The 7166-nt window shown below is 46.7% G+C and overlaps 1 long non-coding RNA gene across 2 annotated transcripts; it reads right to left on the bottom strand.

Moving 5' to 3' along the window:
• Positions 1-1063: 1063 nt before the first annotated feature.
• On the bottom strand, positions 1064-5415 carry LOC102476823 (uncharacterized). Of its 2 annotated transcripts, XR_336290.3 has the most exons (4): positions 5176-5415; positions 4689-4744; positions 2329-2489; positions 1064-1100 (listed from the first exon to the last, which is right to left on the bottom strand). It is a non-coding gene; the product is annotated as an uncharacterized LOC102476823 (long non-coding RNA). The 2 variants fall into 2 exon arrangements; XR_336289.3 differs by lacking the exon at positions 1064-1100 and having other exon boundaries at positions 2100-2489.
• Positions 5416-7166: the final 1751 nt, after the last annotated feature.

The following is a 7166-nucleotide window of genomic DNA, read 5'->3' on the forward strand; positions in this document are numbered from 1 at the left end:
TGACAGTTAAATAAATTTTGATACAAACAAAAATGAAATTCTATAAGGTCGAGAAAAATGAAATCAATCTTAACATGAGGATATTGAATCTAGAATGCACTAGAAGATAATTGAGAAGACAGGTTCAGAGGAGCTGGCATAGGGTGTGCTGAATATGTACTGTGTAGTATTCTTCCTGTGTCTAAAAAGAAAATTAAAGCATTTATTTATGTATTCTAACTAAATTACAAGTAAGTGCCCAGTGTATCTACTTGCTGTTGAGTTTATTGTAGCTCTCTGAAGACTCATTACATAATTTAATTTATTTTAAGAAGCTATGGTGCTATCTCCTCCAAATCAAAATGAGGAGACAGGGATTTAAAAACTAAGTGCTCTGGGACCAGCATTTGGCAGAATGGCTATGTTGCTGGACTCTCATGTAGTCGACTGCAGTTTGAGTCCCGGATCCAGTGGCTTAAACTCAAGCTGGGCGCATGTGCATGCATGCCCAAGATCCCAAAAAGGAGAATGGAGGAGAAGAGATTGCGAGTGGCCATCCCCCTGGGGGATGATTTCTCACTTTCTGTCTCTCTGTCTCTCTGTGCATGCGCCCTATAGCAAAAAACCTCTCCAAAAACAAAAACAAAACAAACAAAAAAAAACCTAAGTGCTCTATTATAACCTAAGGGAGAAATGAAAATAGAATTGCTACCATTGTGTTTCTTATTGTCCTCACCACTGAAATGCATTGCTCATTTTAAGCTGGTATTGGTGGGCTCTGGGAGGTATCCCTTTCCTTTTTCTTTTCTTTTCTTTTCTTTTCTTTTCTTTTCTTTTCTTTTCTTTTCTCTTCTCTTCTCTTCTCTTCTCTTCTCTTCTCTTCTCTTCTTTCTTCTTCTTCTTCTTCTTCTTCTTCTTCTTCTTCTTCTTCTTCTTCTTCTTCTTCTTCTTCTTCTTCTTCTTCTTCTTCTTCTTCTTCTTCTTCTTCTTCTTCTTCTTCTTCTTCTTCTTCTTCTTCTTCTTCTTCTTCTTCTTCTTCTTCTTCTTCTTCTTCTTCTTCTTCTTCTTCTTCTTCTTCTCCTTTTCTTCTTTTTGAATTGCTATAGAGTGTGTGGGCTGACCTGAGAGAGACAGACAAGGCAGTGAGAAATCACTCCCCCCACACCCCAAAGGGGACACAGCCATGTGGCAATCCCTTCTCCTCCATTCTCCTCTGGGAATTTTTGGTACGCACACCTGGTGTGTTTTCCAAGTTGCTGGGGGACACAGATGCACAGTTGGCCATGTGGGATCCAGCCGCCTTAACCTCCACACCGCCAGCTGGCCCCGGAAGTACCCTTTCTACAAAATCCTTAATACTGAGCCTGGTCCCCGATGCCTTACGCCTTTTATGGGCTGAAGAGCAGATCTAGGTCCTGATTTTCCTTCCTTCCTTCCTTCCTTCCTTCCTTCCTTCCTTCCTCCCTCCCTCCCTCCCTCCCTTCCTTCCTTCCTTCCTTCCTTCCTTCCTTCCTTCCTTTCCATTTGCCAGAAAGTATGTGTGCTCTCTAGAGAGAGATGGAGAAACAAAGAAGGGGAAGAGGGAGAAAGCAGCTACCATTGGGGCAGGGTCATGCAGCAATCCTTTCATTTCTCCATCCTGGCGGGATCTGGGACAAGAGCATACACACAGCCGACATGCTTTTCATACCACCAGGCCAGGATTTGAACCATGTGATTGCCCGAGTGGGATCAGGTGTCCTTAATCGCTAGATCACAGACCAACCTAGGGTCTGATTCTCTTCCAGCAACATAAATTAAAGGCACTCCCCTCCCCTGCCACATTGCCAGGGAGCTTCCAGACCGACAGTATGGTAGGAATAGACGAGGGTATTAGGGGCCATGAGGATTCGGCTCCATGTACGTAAGGTCAGGGTTTGGAGTAAGACTCAGGAGGCACCATCTCAAGAGAAAAAAGAAAAGTTTATAGAGAGAAAGAGCGCCCAGGAGTCTGAAGCCTGAGGGTCTGAAGCCCGAGGTGCTTCAGCGCACCCCACTGAAGAGATGTGATGTATTAATAAAGAGTGGATGGAGGGATACAGTAAAAAATAAATAAATAAATAAAAATGGCAGGTACCTTGATTAGCTGACTTGCCACTGTGACCTTATTCGCCCATCTCTGGGTGTCAGTTGCCAGCAAGGGATGGCTCTGGCCAGACGATTTGGACAAAAGTTGCCACAATCGTCTCCTGATGTTCTGATGGGAAATTATCAAAAGGCCATGCAGGGGCCGATCTAACACGAAATGTGATGAAAAGCTCGTGCTCATGAGGAATGCCTAAATAGTTCCGGATCCCATAGGGCGGGTACCTGGACTCCTGCAAGGTGGGAGAGCATGGGAGTAAGAACCCGGCTCCGAAGCGGTGACTCGCCCGGTCGCTGCCGTACGCCGGCTATTTGGCCTTGGAGAAGCTACTCTCTGGTCTGGGTTTTCCCATCTGTGTACTGGGGATCGTTCCAGCACCTGTCTCCTAAAGTGGTCATGCAGGTTAGACAGATAAATGTAAGGAAAACACACACCAAGTACGTAGCTAATGCTAGACATCACTACATACTTAAAGGCGAATCTATTTTCAAAAGAGCAAACAGTCGTATGTCTGCACGATCAGCATGAAAATCTTCAAAATCTTCACTGCTTCCCCCTCTCTCCAAGCCCCCTGAGGCCATGGATTATAATAACAGACATGATCTTTGTCTCTGAAGTCCTACCTCCTAGCAGTTTTTCCTAAGCAGTGTTGTCTACTGTAATGCAAATTAAACTGTCCATTTAATCTCAAAATCATTTCTGAACCCACAGTCATTAATTTCAAACCCAGACTTGCCTGTGCCCCTAATTATTCGTTCTCTCAGGGACGGAGAATGTAGCACTGGTGCTCATTCACAAAACGCTTGGGTGCCCACTGTGATGGCGATGGTGCTGGTGTCTAAAAAAAGGCCAACCGAGCACCTGGTCTGCTATGTAAGGAGCTCCCATTTCAGCTGCAGAAATGAGACAGCACCGCGGTGGTGTCTAGACTAAACGCACAGCAGTTTCCCCAAGGCAGGACATGGGATTCTGGAAAAGGAGGCAGTAGTAGGATCCCAAGCAAGCCCTCACCAGCCTGGACCTCAGTTTCATCATGTCCCTAAGAAAGGGATTGGGTTAATGGTCTATTTTGTTCTTCCCAGTCAGAAAGACTCCTGAGTGGATAGGAGCTCTGCCTGAGGAAGCTGGGCCTTTTCTGGTTCTACACTGAAACAAGTTCCCCCACCCGTCACGCCACTCGGTTGAGTGCTCAGGGCTGAATGGTTCATATGCACCATTGCACTTAGCCCTCACAACAAACATGCAAGGTGGTTATTCGTTTCTCAGATGCCCGGAGAGGAGAGCTCAAGTTGAAGACCAAAGTGGGACAGATGCCCAAGAGAGGTCAAGCTGAGGACCAAAGTGGGAGCCTGGCTTCTTTGGAAGAGAGGACCCTGAGCGGGGTTCCTGAGGTCCTCGCAGCTCCACATCACACTGGAAATCTGGTTTGTTGTATTGTAGAGCCTTCCAAGTGATCAGTTGGGGTGGGGGGCCTGGAACTGTGGGATTCCTGTGGGATTCTTCCCAACATACAAGGTGTGGAATGGCACCATCATGCTTGGATCCGACCTTCCGACTTCGTTTGCTCTTAGTCATGTTGGTTTTATGAAGCAGCACCCAGGGAGTTCTCCTTGCGTCCTGGAGAGACTCCAGAGCAAACAGGTTCTGTGCACTTGACTCCAAACTCCCTCCCTTTCCTGCAGAAAGTCAGACCCCTCTGCCGTCTCTCTTGGGAAATGAGCGGCGTGGGTTTGCGGCTTCCGTCAGGCAGCCGGGCAAGGCTGAACCAGAGCAGAGGTGTGACCTCACCTTCGGGCCTGGTATCAAAGCACGTGTGTCGGTGTGACTGGGCCACAGCCGCACATTTTCTAAGCCTTTATTTTCAACCTGCCTGAAGCATTGTCGTGCATCCAGCCAATCTCTCACGCACATTCCCACTTTCTCTCTTTGAACTATTTCATAGTTCAGAATAAACACATCAAAATTAAAGTTGTTCCCTGTGACAAGAAAGCATATACAAAAGAAAAGAAAGCCCAAGTTCTTAGAGTCTCAGTCATTTGGGGACGACTTAGCGACCTTGGTAAACAGAACCCATCAGAGGCTCAGGCAGGCAGACGCGGATAAGAAACGCACACAGTTAGCAGCAGAAGTTGGTGAGTTCCTGGAGGGTGGTGGGAGAAGACCAATTCGTCCACTCTCTGAAAACACAGTGCCGACTCACCGAAAAGAGGGAGGGAGTCCCCACTGTCTAGTCACGCCCACCTGCAGCTGTGTCCCTCTGGCTGAGCCTGACACCCCTCCCAAGGCACTGAGCACACATGGCCTCTTCCCCCACTGCTCCCCGACCCTGAGTCCATCACGAGGATGTCTCTTCAAGGTAGGCGGGACTATGTGAGCCTCCAGGAGCGGCTCCCCTAAACCCTCCCACAAGATTGCCTGAGGGTGGCACAGTGTGGCCGGCCGGCCTTCTGGGTGGGAGAGGACAGGACCAGGACCAGACTGTGCAGCCTGGAATCCTCTCCTCAAGCCCTCGGGGATAAAGACACCAAGGCCTCATCACAGAAGGAGAGCCCAGGCCTCAGTGCCCGTAAGTGGGAAAACCTACCATCTGGGACGGGAGGCACCACTTTAGTTCTGGCTGGGTCTTCACTTCCTGGGTCTCTGCATGGTATTTAACAAACAGAAACACAGAACACCCAGTTAAATTTGAATGTCGAATAAACAATAAATACTGTTTCAGAATAAACACATCTCAGGCACTATACAGAACATACACTAAAATATTTTTTGTCACTCATCTGAAATTTAAATAGAACTGGGCACCTTGTGTTTTACTTGGTGACTCTATGCCCTGTAGGCTTCTGTCTGGCTAGGCCTTCCCAGGGGAAAGTTATCCTCGCTAGGTGCGCCCCAGCAGGAATGTGTTCAGTTCTGACTCTCCTGAGACTCCCGATGAAGGGCCGAGGAGCCAGGCCCCATCTGCTGAATAATATCTCTGGGTTGGAGCCCAGAATCCATATCTTACCAGGCTGTTACCTCAGTGAGCCTAATACACACTTGTGTTAGTTATCTGCTGCTTCTGAACAAATTACCCGAAGAGTTGAGGCTGAACTCCACCAGCGTTTGTCATTTGACAGGGCAGTTCTTACGGGTGAGGATTTGGGACTGGCCTGGCTCTATGATTCCGACTCGTGGTTTCTCATGATGCTGTGACCAGCTCTCGATTTCCGCAGCAGTCCTCTCGAGACGTCTCTGCTGCTTTTAAGCTCACTCCCTCAGTAGCCTCAGTTCCTTGCTGGCTGTTGGCTGGACGCCAGTCTCTCACCATATGACCTTTTTCCTGGGCTGCTCGTGGTTGGCATCTACCACGAAAGGGAGGGAGGGCAGGAGAAAAAGTGCAAATACACAGAAGTGAGTCCTCACAGCGAATCCAATCAAGGGAAGAGGGAAGAGACTTACGTGAGAGTGTGAATACCAAGAGGCATGACTCAGTGGGGGCCGACTACCAGGATAATCCAGTTTGAGAATTAGTACCACAGATCAGCCCACAACAGACTGAAACCAAGGCCTTTTAAAATGGGATCCAGGGGGCCAGCAGGTGGTCTGATGGTTAAGGTGTTGGATTTCCACACGACCAACAACAGTTTGAGTCCTGGACCTGGCAGCTTGCTTTCTCACTTTCCTTCTCTCTCTCTCTCTGCCTCTCTCTGTCTGGTGAAAGCACATGCCCTGTAGCAAATGAATAATAATAATAATAAAAGCTAATAAAATTAAATAAATAATTCTTTTATAAAAATGGGATCCAGGGTTAGTCACACTGGTGCAGTGATAACAAAACACTTTTTTATTGCCAGAAATTGTATGCATTTGCCAGAAAAACAGGGGGAGGGGCAGACAGCACCCCTTAATATGGTGGAGACATGCCACAACCCCCTCTTCCATTCCTCTGTCCCGGTGAGATTTGTACATGGCATTTTTCAAGTCACCAGGGCCAAGATTCTAAGGTTGGCCATGTGAGATCAGGCTTCCTTAGCAAAATTGCCTTCAATGCTAAACCCACCTGGGAAGGCCCCAGGTTTGCATGGCAGGGTCTTCCTGAAGACTCAGGTGTGTGCGTGTACCCATGATCCCAGCTGGCAGAGGCTGGAGGTAGGTTGCTGCACCAAGACCTTGTCAGGAGTACCTGTCCGCCCCTACCTCTCTCTCATGGAAGAGTGAATACACAAGCTTTTAAGAAATAAGATCCAGTGTGTTTCTCTACTTATTTTTTTCCACTTCCATCCCTTCTCCCTTTCTATCTCTCTGTGATCTAATTCAATAACAATGAGGAACAAAGAAGAAATAAAGAAGCAAATAAATGAAAATGACAACCTTAAAAAAAATCGCAAAATGGTATATTAAAAAAAATGCTTTCTGGGGCCAGCAGGTGGCATGTTGGTTGAAGTGTTGGACTCCCACATGACTGACTGGGGTTTAAGTCCCAGATCTGGTGGCTTGCTTTCTCACTTTCTCTCTCTCTGTCTTTCTAGTGAGTGCATGTGCCCTATAGAAAATTTAAAAATAATAAATAAATAAATAAGTAAAATTAAATAAATAATTATTTTTAAAAACTGCTTGCAAATAATGTTTGGGTAGAAGGAAATTATATGTGAACCCCATGCACATGTAATTATGTCCTCCTAAAAATTTCTTAGAACTTCATATGGCTCTTGCAGAACTTCCTATAAGGACTAGGGGAAATGTATAGATAGGGTGACCAATTGTTGCAGTTTGCTCAAGAGTATCCCATACTGGAGAGGGCACTGGTCACCTTCGTGACAAGGAGCCAATAAGAATCACAGCTGCCACTCTGACGCTCTCCAGAGACTGAGGGAGGGTCCACCATGTGATAGAGTGGAGAGGGCGCAGGCTTTCCTCTGGAAGCCTGTTAACATGTGGCCTTAAGTTGTCTCATCTAGAACAGTCATGCATCTGCTTTAGTGAAGCTTAAATATGATGATGCACACAGATGCACTCATAAACCAAGAAGTGTTATCTATATATATCGCTACTTTTTTAAGAGAGATTTTTTGCTATAGGGTGT

Source organism: Tupaia chinensis, unplaced genomic scaffold (assembly GCF_000334495.1).
Source record: "Tupaia chinensis unplaced genomic scaffold, TupChi_1.0 Scaffold000688_1, whole genome shotgun sequence".
In the NCBI taxonomy this organism is placed as follows: Eukaryota; Metazoa; Chordata; class Mammalia; order Scandentia; family Tupaiidae; genus Tupaia; species Tupaia belangeri.